General features: G+C 42.5%; 1 long non-coding RNA gene across 1 annotated transcript in view; it reads right to left on the bottom strand.

The window, feature by feature from the left end:
• Positions 1-14,062: 14,062 nt before the first annotated feature.
• The window catches only part of LOC127609061 (uncharacterized), a 57,704-nt gene continuing 54,169 nt past the window's right edge, over positions 14,063-17,597 (bottom strand). Inside the window, exon 4 of the long non-coding RNA XR_007964463.1 lies at positions 14,063-14,223. This is a non-coding gene — a long non-coding RNA (uncharacterized LOC127609061). The remainder of the gene's footprint in view (positions 14,224-17,597) is intronic.

A 17,597-nucleotide genomic window follows, 5' to 3' on the forward strand; every position in this document is an offset into this window, starting at 1 on the left:
ACGGGACGTGGAGCTAAGGTCTCTCTGGGCCAGGGGGGCGGGGATAGGAGCAGAAAGGAGACACCACTCGTCCGGTTCTCACATACTGACCCCCAAATGGCCAGTATCGACAATCTCACGAGTCTCAAACAGAACAATCTGGTGATTTCACATTTCGTGCTTTCACGCTTAAAGCGAAAATTACGATTCTATTGATTTATATATTATTCATATTTATTAAACATCTATTGGCTGGAATAATAGAAGAACATGTTAACAATTAAATTAACTCATAATTATTATATGAATTACATTAATTACACAACCCGAATGTTTCTCACTGTCGGAGATGTACCTCTGTGTTTTTTTTTTTTTAATTTAATCTGCTGTTAGGTGTACAATAACGAGCGCTGGTGCTCAGATTTGTGGCTGTAGTCCGCCGCCGTGTGACGATTGGTGGAGTTGCACCATGCACTTCAGTACAGTATTTTTAAATACAGTAGCACTCTAGACACACACGCACGCACCTCTCTCTCTCTCTCTCTCTCTCTCTCTCTCTCTCTCTCTCTCTCTCTCTATTTATTTATACACACACACACACTGTACATGCAGACCGAACCCTGCCGCAACCGATGACTTCAGTAACCTACAGTAATATTAATTGAGGATATCCTGTCAGCATTATGCCAACATACTTTGATAAAACAAAGTAATGTGGTTAAATACACGTCTAATTCTCTTTAAATTTAACTCAACTGGGAGAGCAATAAACAGCTTTAAACAGGCAGTGGCCAAGTTTTGGGTCCTGGGACTTGGAGTATTTTAAGTGTTTCCTGGTACAATATAGGATCACAGTAACTTGAATTCTTTCAAAGGTGAAAAGACGCTGCCAGATATCAGAATGAATGTGCAGAATCCTTGGAATTAATATCCGTATTTTAGAGCAGCACATTTGAAATGTAAGGATCTTAAATGGCCCAAATGGAAAGATTGAAGAATTAGCAAATTGTTCACATGATCAACATAACAGAGAGATGATGATGAGCTCGAGTCACCCCAGCTCGCTGCTGCCGGTGTTCCAATATGGCAACCTCACACAGAAAAAAAGTCCAGTCCATCAGAGTTCATTTTAAAAGAATACTAAAAACAGTTGAGACGTTTCACTTTATGCTCCACTTGAGCTTTATCAGATGTCAGACTAGTTCTCACATTCCAAACACTGGAAGTATTGCTGTATGTACACAAGAATCAATTTTTGGTGGGGATTACAGCACTAGCCTTCATGCTTTTGTCTCTAAGCTGCTTAGCTCCGTTCAGGTTTAACCTCGAGAGTTGTGCGCGCCGAGCCTTGTCGGACACGACGACTCCTATGTAGTTTTCTGTGAAAATTGAGAAGGCCTTTTAATATTGCGTATTTGTAATTCTTATTAGCATATTATGGAACTATGTTTATTACCACGATACATACAGCTTGGAGGAAGACTGAACGAATATGAATTTTTAAAAAAACGTTGATTCTTTTCCCCCCTCAACATCGCAATTGCATTTTAACATGTGATTATTCTTTCCAAGCTCCTCTCTCCATGAATTTTCAGTTTTTCTCCTTTCTACAGTCTCTGTTATTAATATATTGTTTTATGAATTATTTTTGCTCTGTGTACAGCACTTTATTTATAGCTGTGGTTGTTTTAAAGTGCTCTATAAATACAGTTGAATTGCGTTTTTAAACACTTTTTAGAGTTACTATTCCATAAATATTCTGGTGTAGTTGTTTTGGCTTATGCAAAAAAAGAAAAAAGAAAAGTGATGCTAAATTGCTCAACACAGTTTCACTAACCCAGGCATGTCCAAAGTCCGGCCCGGGGGCCAAATCCGGCCCGCGGTCGAATTTCATCCGGCCCTCGGCCCCTGTCATAAAATCAGTGCCGTCTGGCCCGCAGGTTGGGCGCAATGGAACACGTGTTGCATTGACTGAGGTCTCGTACACTGGTGAGTGATGTTTTATAGAGTACTGCTTCCCTCTAGTGGCTAAATGAGTAATAGCATTCACTAAATGAGTAATAGCATTTAGACACTAGAGGGCAGTAGCACTCTACGAGACATCACTCACGAGTTAACAAGAGATCACTCCGTGTTTATATTGACTGATATGTCATATTTCAAATGATCCTTGCAGTTGTGGATATGTGTATTGCTTGTTCATTTCCCTGTTGTTCGAGTCAAAGGTTTTGTGACTATTGAAAAGTCATGGTGATACATTTTATGTTTCAAATTAATAAATTTGCACTCAGGAGACTTCTGTTTAAGAAAAAGTCAAGTGAATAAGCAGTTGCATGTGTTATACCTATTTCAAATGAACCAAAAGAAATTCTTAAGATTGTGGAAATTAAAATAAAAATGGAAATGTGAAACAGACTGGCTTACTAAAATTTGTTGAACAATATTGTTGTTCAATGTAAAGAATGTCAGCCGAGGTCGGCCCCCCGACATTTTACCACATAAAATCTGGCCCCCTTGGCAAAAAGTTTGGACACCCCTGCACTAACCGGTTGTCACGGGGAGGCGTGCCTCCACTCACGTGTTTGTGACTCCGCCCCTTTCACGCAGGTGCAACTAATTGCTGATTACCTTCTCCTCCCTCATATTAAGCTTGGTGGCCACCTTTCTCTCTCTCACTATGCACTGGCTTGTCTGAGGAAAGCACCCGCCTCACTGCCTCACATCTCAGGAAGTATGACCAAACCACCTCACCTGTGACCTGCATGTACCCTGGCTGCCATTTTGTATCTCCTGCAGCTATGCTCTCCCATAGCCCTTGAAAGTTGAGGTGAAACAAATCATGTATTTTAATCATGTATACTTCATGTATGGGTTTATTGTGGAGGACTGGAGGCCACTGTTTTATTTTATTTGAAAGCAAATGCACCCTTTGCCCCTTTTGTCTCGTTTTAGAATTCTCTTTTATTTTGTCTTCCATCCATTTACTTTGTCCCCCTCATTCGCTGCATGATATTTTGTGTGGTTTGCAGCGTGCTTTTAACTCACTTAGTGTTTAATGAGTGACATTTTAGACTTGGGGACTGTCTATCCAGGTTGGATGAAGATTTTAACTCTAAATTATGATGTCTGTTTCAACCTGCCTAGTCTGAATCATAGGTAGAGCTTTAATTAAAAACAAATGTATCTTGCGAAGCACGTGTCTGCTCCCCTTTTCTTACAACCGAACTTGTGTAGCGTTTAACTTTAGCGTACGTCACACTTTAATTCCTTGGGTGGAACTCTCAAGGTGGTGTCGAAGTTCATGCTGTTGGTAGATCTGCCGTTCTAATTTATTCACTACCGGGCCAAACTCTGACTTCGACGTGCACGTTCATTTTTGATTACCTCACCAGTAGGTGGCAACAAGACATTACACATTAAGAACGTAAAATACGCTAATAGGTCATTTGTTTTCAGCGAACACTTTCCGACGACTTTGTTTTCTTCGTCTTGAGGCATTCGTGAAAGCCCCACTGTAAAGCTGACCTTTTCTAAGCCTCCGTTCGACTCATTGCTACTCGTTGGGAGCCCTCGCCCCCCCCTCTTCTCCACGTCTCTGCCGGCCTCCTATCAGCTGAGGGTCGTCGACGCACCCCCCCCCCCCCCGTCGTCCCCCACCCCCTGCTGTCGTCTCCCCCGTGACACATTACGTATGCATGAGCCATATGTTGCTCAACAACAGCTAATGACTGTAAATGTGTCGGCGGTGTGGGCCACTGATGAACTCACTGAGCCTCTTGATGTACACAAAAGTGAATGTGGAAACAACAACGGGGGAGGCTGGGAGCGGGGGCGTACATCACACACACTGTTGGCACTCTGGCTCGTCGCCATGGTTACGGGGCATCTTGCTAGCACCGATTAGATGACCTGTGATTGACTCCCCCCCCCCCCCCCTCTCCTGTGTGTTCTCTTTGCCAACTTGCCCGGGCAGGACGATGAGGTCATCGTTTGTGGCGCCTTGCAGCACTGGTGAGCGAATGGAGGAATGAGCCAAATCACACCTGGAAGTGAGATGGGTGTCGAAATGCTTGAGATGGATTGAAACAGAATTGTGTGAGGATTGTCGAGCTTCATCATCATGCCACCAGAGGGCCACATTACAACAAGTAGAAGGTATGTCTTTTTTTAAACGATTATGACAAGTTGGCCTGTTTAAAAAAAAAATGTAGAACAACATTTCAATAACATGGAGATAAAAATGCTTTTCTTGGCCTCATTTGACCTATGTTAGAATTTAATTTCCTCTCGATTATTTGCAAACCTTCCCCTAACTATCCCTACGATACTGCAAGTCAAATTGGCCCATTTTAAAGCTTAAAACTGTTTTTTAAACTCTTCTGCCAGCCTTATTTTTTTCCTGTTTATTTCACCCATTTACATTCCCCTAACCTACATGCTACTTTGCAAGTGAAATTGACCAATTAAAGAAAGTTAAATAAATTGAAAAAAATGGCTGACACTTTTCCAGCTAACCTCATTTCAAATATATTATTCATGTATATTTTTTAAATTTAATATCCCAAACATTCTTGTTATGTTGCTTGTCAAATTCCCCAAAAGACTGAACTTTGCACACGTATGCCAGTTAAGAGAGTGACAATGTTACTTAAAGGTTTATGACTGGAAGTCGACAAGCAAGTTATCCGTAAGACGCGTCTCTAATCTCACTGAGAAAAATCTACCGAGTTGAACACGTACACAAATTGACAGGAAAATGTAATCGCTTCCTCTTTGGTTTCTGGACTCACCTTTCATACACACACACACACACACACACACACACACACAGAGTGTGCATGACTCACTTGGAGGTGGAAAGTATGATTTATAAGACAGCACAAAGACGGTATACACGGGCAGGCCACTTTATTAGGGGCACGTGAGCAACCTAATGAGCTGCGTAGCAATATCACCATAAGGTGGCCTTTGTGAAAATGTTATTTTATGAATCATTTTAGTCACCAGAGTTTACAACATTTTGTCAATATCTTTTCCTGGATCTCATTAGCAAATTAGCATGAGCGGATGCTCGTTCGGGGCAAAGATAACATCTGTGAAATTTATTTATATAGCAAAATGTCTTGGAAAGACAAGCGGCAGGAATGTTGCTTCATTCTGTAGAGACTTTGTTTGCGTGTGTGTGTTTGGAAGGGAGGTGGACAAACAGCAATTTAGCCCTTCTGGGTGTTAACCAGAAGACACACCCGTTGGGTTTTCTCACACACGCATTTGGTAGCAGCTGATGGCAGCATCAAAGAATGAACTCTGAGAGGACTCCTTTACTCCATAACTATGCGACTGGAATAATCATTGTATTAGAGATAAACATGAACGGACAGATGCACATCTCCAGCAGTTATACTTGATGTTGCTCTTTTCAATTCTGCAATTTTCATTTGCGGCCAAGGTTGTGACTCTATTTGACGTTCGCGGTTATTGACTTAATCTGTCAATAAAAAATGGAGCAGCAATATTATCTTTGTTAGAGGTCCATTATTTATTTTTGCTGAAGGATTATCCGACCTGGCCTTCCTTTGGAGTTGGCATGTTGATGCCATGCGATCGTCCGGATCGTTATCAGGCTTCTGCAAAGCTTGCGAATGAGCTGATCTTTTGAATCGGGTGTGTCGGATGACGGAGACATCTAAAACAGGCTCTTGAGGACTGGATTTGGGCAACCCTGGTGTAGATTGGCTAATTGAGAGATTGTTGGCAGTGACTGCCCCATCCATTGACTGCACTGGTGCATTTTGGCGACAGACGTTCTGTGCTTTGCTTTTCGACACGTGATTGGCCACTCATGCAAACTAGAGTTGCCGTGTGTTCAGTCGTGATTGTCCGCGTCGATGGGTGTGTGACGTTCCTTAGAATGTTTTGGGCAAAAGAAATGGGTGCAAGCTATACGTTCTGATATTTCAGTTCGCAATACGGTTTAATCAAGGAATCATGTTGCATTCTATTTAAATGAGTACTTTTCAGACATGCCAGAGCGCAAACATGTTGTCAGTGCTCCCAGCTGAGTTGTGTTCAAAAGTGATGCGTAAACGCAAGCATGTCATGCGTCTCGCCGTCTTGTCAGGGTGGCATCGTATGCTCTGAATAGCTCCCGCCTCTCTTGCCTCTCACTCTTTCCTCCCACACCACACCGCTCAGCTTGCGCATGCAGTTTTCCCCGCCTGAGCGGCCCGCATTGCCGTTGAATGACAGTTTCGCCTTGAGATGACACAACAAACCCCCCTTTTTTTTTTGCTTTTGATCCATATATTTTCTTGTCTTTCATTCCTGCAAACTAAGCATGGTGTGTCTTTTCAGACAACAATGTTGCCATGCATGACACACGATGGACGCGACACAGCGCAAGTGGTACTTACTGAAAATGTGTGGACGCACGCCAGAAAGTCACAAACATATTCACAATAAATCGGTTCGCAGACCTTGTCCTCCCCAAGGTATCGATGAGGATCAGGATGGCATCACAGGCAAAATGTACGCTTTTCTCTGTGGCGTGACCAAAGTTGACATTTTGAACTCTGTCGCTAGAGGGATGATGGAAAAATTCGGCAAACGGATCATTTCACCAACCACATTTATGTACCGGTGCGCCTAACGGTGATGTACACGCATGTTTCTGAAGACGTTTAATATTTTAATGTGCGCGGTGGGCAGACACGAGGGGGTGTGTTGGCCATGAGCGAACAAAAGGCACTGCAGTATGAGCTCATCTGTGAAATAGGTGAGCTCATATCTTCTGCCTGCCGTTAAAGAGGAAGTCTGGCGATGGTGGCTTGGCAAGTCCGTGGTCAAAAGTGCGACGTGTCTCGGCGTCGCATTCAATTATGCAGGAATAAGTGATCTTCACAAGAACCTTTCAATTTTCCTCTGTATTGTATTGCTGTAATGTAATTTATTTGTATGGCTGGATGAATACTTTAGACGGCGACAACGAAACTGAAAAATAAAGTAGATAAAGTTTGTGAAAAGTAAATAAATGCCTATTTTAGTAGAGATCTGACGCGGAGGCATGGGACGCACTTTTGCAATGCGTTAAGTGCAGAAACAATTGTACGTATGTGTACCGTTTTAAAATGCTAAGGCGCTCCAGATTCCCAATTTTTTTTTTTTTTTTTTTGTCAACGCCATCAGTGAATTGCAGATGAAACAAACTTTGAAGGAGAATAATAATAATAGATATATCGCAAGCTGCAATTGCAGACTGCTGACTGGCAAACAACATCCGGGGATGAAGGTCAAGCGTCATCGTAAGTTGACCTTTATTAGTATTAATTTTTTGGGGGCAGGGTGTGGGGGGGGGGGTGAAACTGATAGTTTGTTTAGCATGTGCGGTATACACTAACATATATAATATTAATACACTGTCCACAACCCCCCCCCCCGCCCATTTCCTCCTATCTCCTCGCCATCTACTTGGGACCAGTCGACAGGCTTCGGGTGATCGCGACTGGTTTGGGCACCCCTGCTTCAGACAATCAGAATTTTGGAGCTGGAAAAAAACCCCATAACTGATTATCGATCTGATCAAAAGATGAACCAAGCTATCCAATCTTGTTTATTTTCCAGGTGATCCCCAATATTCGCACGGGAATGAGGCTAGCCCGGCCCCCAGATTTAACATGTGACACTCATTGAATCGCGCTGCGAGAAAAAAAATAAAAATGGAAACCCTCCAAATTCTCCCCAAAGTGCTGATTTATTATCAAACATTTTAATAGATGGAAAATGAGGGCGGTAAACCCAATAGAAAGATACGTGGCAGGCCAGACAGAGATTGCCTATTAAATGAAGGGATGGACTGAGAGACATAAGTGGATGGATGGATAAATGCATGGATGAACAGAATGAATGAGCGGGAGGGCGGACGGATAAAATATTGCTTCCTTGGCAGAAGCAACTAGACAAGCAGACAGACGGAGAATGTGTGTAGCCATCCACATACATGGCTCGAGTGTTTTGCAGTGCGAGTTGAGAAAACAATGGTGATTGTCAGAGAGCCGCACGTGTATTTTCTCTCGCTCCTACACGTTGACTCATCCGTCCTCTCTCAGACGGACGAGCTGCGAGCCCACACGGGCGAATGCAACACTTGGCCATGAGAAAATAAATTAAGAAAAATAAGACGTGCGCAACAAAAGCACAAGGTTCACTTGGCCTGCTGATGCTGGAGTAAAGCTTGCATGGGGATGTACTGGAACACAAGCTGCTCGCAGTCATTTTAAAGTAACGGCAGACGAAAAAAAAAAAAAAAAAAAAAAAACGGTTGGTCCTGTGACCAAGCCAACATGAGGTGACACATTAGTTATGCCTTTTGAACTTACACCAGGGACTGACCCTCCATAGGAAAGTACTCTCCGGTTGCCTTTGTGCATTCATGCCGGGCGAAATCACTTTTCGCGCTTGACAAACTGTCAAAATGTGAAAGTCGCACGGGCGCAGCTGTCGTGATGAAAGACAAGACAACACTTGAAGGTTTTGCCAGAAAACCTGTCAGTGTGTTTACGGGGCTACGATAGGGCCCGTCTTGAGCCCAACACAGTGGTACCACCGTGTAACCAGCTGCGCTATCTGGCTCCTCTCCCCTCCCATTTGTGTTCTTTCAATGGGAAAGAACCCAGACAGCTTGGTGAGTTAGTGCAGGTTCAGGGTTCAAATCTTGACTTCCCGTGTAGATTGATTTTGGTGTTCTCCGGCTGCTCTGACTTCCCACATTACAAAAGTATCCATATTTCGTTTCTTGAACACTCAACACTTGTTGACCAGAGATGTGATGGCGAGGGTGAATGTTTGTTTTTGCTTATGCTACTCAAGGTCAGCTGGGATAGACGCAAGCTCACCCGCCACCATAATTAGGACATGCATCACAGGGAATGCAATCGTCAACTGTTAAAAATAAATGAATGAATAAAAAAAGAGGCATGCCGATATAAAGCCCTAACGTCCCAACTGACTCCTGTCATCAATTACAGCGCTACAATGATATCTTCCCACGAGCCGTGTAACCCAAACCTCATCTTATCATAAGCCGGCGCAGATACAAAAGTCCGTGTCTGTTGATGTGTGTTGGTTTGTATTTGCATGCTCCCTGGAGGCTGGGGGAGGGAATTCACTTCACAGAAATGCGCAGCCGAGTGGAGCTGATTTTCATCAAAACACCTTCTGTAACTGTTTTTGGTAATAACTCGCTACCGTCGCACCGCGTTGCCACTCGGTTGCTTGCCTTGTCCGATTGAGCCACTCGTGTGTGTGTGTGAGCCACGCGCCAAAATAGCCTTTAAATGTACCTATTGCATTATTACTTTTTTTGGGGGGGGGTATCTATTGGGTCTACATATATGTTCTCTTCACAGGCTAATGTTGGAAAAACACTTGATAGTGGACAGGCAGGAAAACACACACACACACACACACACTGAATACCTCATGAGAGAATGATCCAAGCTAACAAGTTTATTTCATTTAACAGGACAAGAAAAAGGTCAGCTAGCAGCAAAGTTAAGCAAACAATAGCATGTCCAGCCCTGTAGTGATGGGACTTAAGTCTCTTTAAAAGGAGCCGTTCACCAAAAAGAGCTGTTCAAAATACTGGCTTTGATATTTTTACGCATGTTTATTTTTTTTAATCATGTCATGCTTTGTTTTTAACGTGATGGGAAAATATAAATATGCAAAACACTTTGCACACATTGACCACCACATATGTACAGTGCACCTGTGATGACAAACGCGATTAGACTAAATAAAACGACCTTAAAACTGGTAAACGGCTCCAAAATGGTCGCTCTCAACATCAGCGAATAACATGCGAAACAAACAAATGAACTCTGAAAGCAATCATGAGACATCAGGTCCACTTTTCTTCTGCCACTCAGGCCTCCAAATAGGCAAATTCGCTTTGACAAAGACGTGCACTTTTTCAGGCTTGAGGCGGTTTCTCCTCTCAGAGAATATTTGTCCCGTTTTAGAGAAAACGCTCTCTGATGGCACAGAAGTTGTCATAATTCACAGCTAAACAGCAATCTCAGCAATGATAAATAATCATCGGTGTTTGCGTTGCGTACTTCTAATACATCGCCTCTCTCGTTCAGCCACCTGAAGTAGTCACAATAAAAACTTTATTCTGAAATGAATACCTCCAGACGTCATGACTCAAAATCAAGTAGTGTTTTCTAGTGTCAAGACAGAAATTTGTGCAGGTGTTCCTAATATTATGGCCAGAAAACGCATCCTCACTAGAACATCTCCCATCATGTCCTTCTGGCTAGAACACTCTCAGCCGCCTACACTTGTTTCCAGAAATAGGTAAAGCGTAACAGACACATTGAAGGAGCCGTGCACCTTGACAAGGCAGTAAAACTGCCATTTGACAGCCAGCGTTTAATCGCATCACACCAAGTGCATTTTCATTTTGCTAGAATTAGCCTGAGAACCTGCAGGGAAGATTGACATCCACTTTCAAAAGCACAAATGGTGCCTCCACAAACATACTCATGCTCTGTTTTGATTGGCCCTGTCAGAGAGCATATTAGACGATTTTGGCATTGGGTGGAATCTTCGTAGCTCCGAAATCTTCTCAAAATCTTTTCGGAGATCCCAGGTATTGCATTTTTGTTCAGCCGTTAAAAATTGCACTGTTATAGAGAGCAGCCCATGTTCAACAATTCAGATGGGTCAATAATCAGTCAAAAATAACAGCACCCGTGTGGATTGACCAATACTTAATATTTGTGAAAATGTGACATTTACAAAATTATGACATTGTTTTTGCATTGCCGCCAGCAATATGTAAAATCACAAAATTATTCCTTTCTTGTGGCTCACTTGGAAGACCAAATGTGAGTGTGCTGTAATGCCGCAAACCAATGCAAATTACAGCCACAAAACTAAACATGTAGTTAAATATATTTATCCATCCATTTCCTGATCTGCTTATCCTCATGAGGGTCGCGTGGCCTGCTGGAGCCTATTCCAGCTGTCTTCGGGCAGTAGGTTGTGGGGGGGGGGGGGGGTACACCCTGAACTGGTTGCCAGCCAATAGCAGTGCACACATAGACAACCATCCGCGCTCACACTCTCGCCTTAAGACATTTTTGTGTTCATTCAGCCTGCCATGCATGTTTTTGGAATGTGGGAGGAAACCGGAGGACCCAGAGAAAACTATCTATCTCTCTATCCATCCATCCATCCATTCATTTAGGGTGGCCCGGTTGTCCACTGGTTAGCACGTCAGCCTCACGGTGAAGAGGTGCAGGGTTCAATTCCGGCTCTTGCACCTCCTTTCCATCTACTTTACGGTTGTGGCATATCAAGGTGCAGATTTCACCGCTTGATGATTACCCAGGTGTGCCTTCGGCTGTCCGTCCACAATAGAAAATAAAATACTTTTTCTACATCGAAAAAAAATCTTCATTTCAGGAAAAATGGAGCAAAAACAAGAATGATGCACTTTTTTTGTTCAGTATCAATTTTAAAATAATGACATAAATAAATGATATTTAATTTTAATGTTATAACTTTATTTCATACATAAAAAAATTCCGATGTAGATACACTTCATTCTACATTTTGATTCGGATATTCCAGTAAGGATATTCCCTCATAACAAAGCCCAAGAGCATATTTACCGACCTTGTTTGCATAATGATGCAGGTTATGTAATTGTAATATTCACAGTGGGACGGGATAGAAGTACAGTTCGCACCAATTAAACAGTGGTTTCAAGTGTGGCGTCGTCATGGCGACGGGTCGAGCAGACCACGTCTGAAGTTGAGCTGTCTTTTGAAAATGCCTTTTTGCTTTCTGTTCTTGTCCACATTTTTGTTACCTCAACTGCTGCACTAGCAATCAAAGCAGCATTCAGCAAACCTTTCTGTTCTTTCTCGCCCAGCTGTGCCCTCGTCCGTGACAGCGCAGCATAGGCACTTGGGCACAAGAGGCGGGAGGGGAGGAGGTTGGTGCCTGAGGGGTTTACAATCTGCCCCTCGCCGTCCAGCCCCACACACCACCACCATATTTCTTACAAAATGGCAGTCTTACATTGTTAACACAGAGAAGGAGAAAGAGGAAGTGTGACACTCTTTGATCCCAATGGCCTTCCCCCTTTTTTTTTTTTTAAGTTTCAAGGTGATGCAAGTCTTTGCAGGTCAGACGTGCAAAGTGAAGCAATTAGTTGGCCTGCGTCAGCGATTTTGAAACTCAATGTGCCTTCTGTTGCCTTTTTTTTTTTGCACTCGACTGGTTCTCGTTTTGTGTACAGGATGTGCTGTTCTGAAAGGCCTGATATTTAGTACACTTGTATTGGATCTTATTGGCAGATGTTTTGCTTTTTATGTGGCCCAATCCCAAAAATGCTTCAGGTTAGCACTTGTAAAATAAACTACAAAAATAACCACTCACACACATAATGAAACAGCTGCTTCATGTGTATATTCCACCAACGCGCTAGTGTCAAGACCATTTTTGACCTGACTTCTCCTTGAAACAATGCGGAGGATACGAGTGAACGACTCAGACAAGTTCTTTGAGAGCCCATATGTGTGTATGGATAGGTACACAGTACACGTTGACAAGCACAGGCTGGTAGGCAGACATCACATCAACTGAGGAGGAGGAGGAGGAAGAAGACTCGCTGACATGAAAACACTGAGGTTGCCTATTGCTGTTACACAACCGCAGACGCGAAGGTGCTAAATGTGATAACGTAGGTGGGTTCGTTATGTGGCGTGTGTGTGGGTGCGCGCGTGTGTCCTGTGGGGATTTATCTTTGCTCAGCAGGCACCATATGGTCTAAAGTGTAGACTTCCTCAAAACAACGCGCACATTATGAAAAAAAAAGAGAGCACGATAGGGAAGAAGGGTAACAGAGAGTTAATCAAATGGAGTAAAAAAAAAATCATTATTTGAATGAAAAGGTCCATGCGGGACGTAAAACGAAAGATAAGTCACTCCTGACAGGAATTTTGAGAAAAGAGACCCGTTGAACAGTAGACCCTTTTATTTAGGAAGGGGGGGAGTTGGGAGTTGACCAGCCGAGGGGTTTACTAAGCCCCTCAAGGTCCATATGGCCAGGATGCCATTAAAATATAAATTAATTAAAAAAAAGATATATCTCAATGGCTCTGATCTAGCTGCAATTACAGACTGCTCACAACTTCCTGTGATGTAGGTCATGTGCTACTGTAGGTTAAAAGTGACCTGCTTTTTAATGTAATTAAAAAAAACTTTTGTGTGGACGTGAAACTGATAGGATGCCTCGAGTGCAGTGTACGCACACAGAAAAATATTATGATAATAACACACGCATACTTTTTTTTTTTTTTGGCTCCTCATGACATTCAATCAACTCAAATCCTCTGACCTTGATTTTCTCCCTTCCAGCCTCATTGATATGCTCAGTCTTGATATTGATCACCACCCCCGCCCCAGCTCTAATTGGTGCACAAGTCATTCCAGCTGACATTTCACACATTCAATATCAATCAACCTGAGTCTAATCACGCTCGCAAAAGGAAAACAAATCTCAAGGGAGGCATTTGGCGGCTTGGAAATCTGATTTAGTCAACATTTGTCCTTCTGTCAAATGAATACGGAACACAAACTCAAGAGGCGAGTTTGCTGATTTATGTTGAGCAGCTAATAGGGGGGCAAACCAGACAAAACAATGGCCAACGCGGCTCTAAAGCGAATTTATGAATGTGAACAAAATACTATGATTGAGTGTTTGTTCAATGGAGGGGAAGATGAAACCCATCTTTGAGAAAGAAAGCAGCCGCGGTTTCACCAATACTTGAGGTGTGAAGCTGTGTTAATATTAAAATAAATATAAAACTGCTAATATTAGTTTCATAATTAAGGATTGGAAGAATCCGTTGGTTATTTTCATTTGGGAAAAAATGTTGTGAATAGTGTTGAAATTAAATTATTTAATTAAATGTAATTTATAATTTGAAATTATATTCAATGTTTACTAAAATGATAAAGAAAAATATATACCGGTAATATCCAACACAATTATGGCTGAAAACATTCATTCATTCATCTTCCGAGCCGCTTGATCCTCACTAGGGTCGCGGGGGGTGCTGGAGCCTATCCCAGCTGTCTTCGGGCAGTAGGCGGGGGACACCCTGAATCGGTTGCCAGCCAATCGCAGGGCACACAGAGACGAACAACCATCCACGCTCACACTCACACCTAGGGACAATTTTTAGAGTGTTCAATCAGCCTGCCATGCATGTTTTTGGAGGTAGTCCGGTGGGTAGCACGTCGGCTTCACAGTGCAGAGGTACCGGGTTTGATTCCAGCTCCAGCCTCCCTGTGTGGAGTTTGCATGTGGCCTATGTGGGTTTTCTCCGGGTGCTTCGGTTTCCTCCCACATTCCAAAAACATGCAGGGCAGGCTGATTGGACGCTCTAAATTGTCCCTAGGTGTGAATGTGAGCGTGGATGGTTGTTCGTCTCTGTGTGCCCTGCGATTGGCTGGCAACGAATTCAGGGTGTTCCCCGCCTACTGCCCTAAGACGGCTGGGATAGGCTCCACCACCCCCGCGACCCTGGTGAGGATTAAGCGGTTCAGAAAATGGATGGATGGATAAACTCAAACATATGATTAGAAATATGTTAACAACATGATTTGAACTATTCTTAAAAATAGACTTCAAAATATGATTGTAAATATTCCCCAAAAAATATTTAACTTTTTAAAAGAAGACATACTGTAGGTTTTCTAATTTTATTACTTTTGCACTGTACTCTTTTAAAAGTAACGTAATTTCTGGAGCATGTTGACTTTCCACACACTAGACGGCGAACTGGCAACAAAGAAGAACGTGAGCATGAGAAGTCCCAGTCATGGTCTGGGCACAGGAATTGTGGATCCACCCTTCCTTCCTGTCAGTGCTGTGGTCGTCACTTGACACTATAGAAGCTATTCAGTGTCATATTCACATGTGACAGTTATGCTGGAGTGCTTGTTTCGTGCGTGCTCACAGTTTAAGTGGTCCGCGACAGAATGTGCGCACTGAGAATAATTGGTGTGGAGGGAATTTCCCAATATGACAAGTGGGCAAAGGAATTGGGACAGTTGGCCATTGCAGAAAGAAAGCAAACAATTTTCTACAGATTTCTTTAAAAAATGAAAAATGGATTAAGGTGACATTATAAATACTGGACTAATACCGGATTAAAAAACAAACACAAAAAAACCCGTCACATTTGAATAAGATTCCAGCAAAAATTGAAACGCGCTCATTCATTTTTCATAATTTGTAAATTAATTTGAATTATATTTCCGTATTATTCCTTGCAAAGAAAGCAACCACTGCTCTGAAAATTCTGAAAACATACTGTATGCGAGTGAAATTTACAACAAAATGCACATACCAGTAAAAATGAAAGTAAACCTTATGAAAAAGTAATTTAAATTCATTTTCACAACTTGGGAAACAAAAATGTAAGCATTTGAAATAATGTAACATATGTGTTCTTTTTTCAAAAATTCTGATTGTTTTGTACAAACGTGGGGAATGTAAATATTGAAAAGTAAAAACAGCACTACTAAATATAACATTTATCATTAATTATGAAAGAATGCAAATTTGTTTTTAATTTAAATTATTTTATTACACAAAAAAATGAAATGTATATGATTTTATATATATGATGTGTGTGTGTATGGGTAAACAATTAATTTCTCCCAAAAACTAAATGTATAACTATATTATTATTATTATTATTATTGATGATAATATTGTATGGGCGGGGGGGGGGGGGGGCGGTAATATGGACATGTGGTCCAAAACAAAAACAGTTCAAAAACAAAGGAAGAGATATGATAAGGTCTGATTGGTTTGATTGCGAGAACTGTCCCGATTCTTTTGTCCATAACGGTAAAATGATTTGGCAGCATTATTATACAGCTTCATTGCACTTAAAATGCACAATGTATACTTTGCAGTCCCATAAACAAAGAGACTTGGGAAAACAGCAGCTGCATGAAAAAAAAAAAATGTGGGTACCCAGTGGCGCTAATGTGGGTCACGAGGCCACAGATTCCCAGTGTCACAGGAGACTTCCTCTTCCACCGCTCCACACGGGATATGAGCAATTTCCTGCGGGCTTTGACGCTCCAAAATTCCCCAAAAGAGTCATCGCCGGGACATTTTTAAAGATAACCTATCACGAAAAATAATCATATGGTAAATAGCTTCCATACCAACAAACATTGTCAAAGTTTGGAACGTCATGCACAGCTTTTTCATTTTTTAAATGCATAAACAACCACACAATGTTCTGAATGACTTTCTATTGTTTGCCAAAACGGTGCGGTTTGCAGAGGAAAAAGCACGACTCGCTTCCGACAGTACGTAGGTGAAGTTACTTTGGCATTGTGGGTGGAGGTGGTGTGTCGATCAGTGCCAATGAGTCACCTTTGCCACACGGAAAGGCATTTCCTGCCAAGGCCCATGTTTGGCAAACTATTAACATAGGAGAGACAAATAGCAGTGCACTCCCAGCGGTGCGTGAAAAGAAAATAAACAAGAGCTGGAGGTTTCAAAATAGTTTGGGTTGAGAATTTAGCAGATGGTTTTAGTGTTGTTGTTGTTTTTTTTTGAGTAATTTTACTCTCACCTATAGAATTTAGTTTTGATTTCCATTTCGAATGTGTTCCATTTTAATTTTTCCAGCACACCTCTCAAGCTGCATTTTATCGTTCAGATTTGTCCCTGGGAGGGAATAAAAGAGTGCGAGCAATAAAAACATCAAAATCATTCTTCCTTACTGTTGCATTAACTGTAAAAATAACAATGAAAAGGCCTGGCTGATACCTTAAACGTTAATGTTATGTTAACGGAGCCGCTGGAAAAACTCGAACCCTGCCGAAAAGTGTGGCGGCTGTTGTTACAGATTGAAGGGGAAGTTAAATAAACGTAAAGATTCTTCACCAAAATTCCGCAGCCTGCTATTCTTCCTCCTAAACTGAGTCAGTAAAGACGCATCCATATTGTTTCTATAACTACACAGGAAAGGTTTCGCGTTATTTATTTTGTTCCCACCTGGTTTTCTCGGGCCTGCCTGCTGCTCAGGTTACGCAAGAGATGTTGCATAAAATGCGCCAGAGGAACAAAATTTGATGATGAATCACAACTCCTGACTGGTAGTTGCTGGGAGGAGGGGAGTTGGGGGGGGGGGGGTGAAGGAAGGAGAGTGCGCAGAGACAATCAAACACACCTCAGGAGCAATATGACAGCCGATGGAATGCGGGGAAGTAAGGAGGCGATGGAAAATGATGGAAAGAGGAGGCCGGGGGTGACCGGGTAGGAAGGTCAGGGATGTCGCGGCATCAGAATGCGGGGTGGGGGAGGGGAGTGCTGCGATGACAGAGCAGGGTATAGATGGGGGTGGTGGGAAACCCTCACATGACCCAGCGCCGGGCTCTGGAGGAGGATGCCGCAAAGCCTAACTCCAGCCACTCTTGTGCTGTGATGATGTGGATGACAAATGCAATGGTGGTGTTCCGTGACCATGCTTGTAACTTTCCTCCATTTTCCACACCGCTCGTCCTATTCA

This window comes from Hippocampus zosterae, chromosome 10 (assembly GCF_025434085.1).
Source record: "Hippocampus zosterae strain Florida chromosome 10, ASM2543408v3, whole genome shotgun sequence".
NCBI lineage: Eukaryota > Metazoa > Chordata > Actinopteri > Syngnathiformes > Syngnathidae > Hippocampus > Hippocampus zosterae.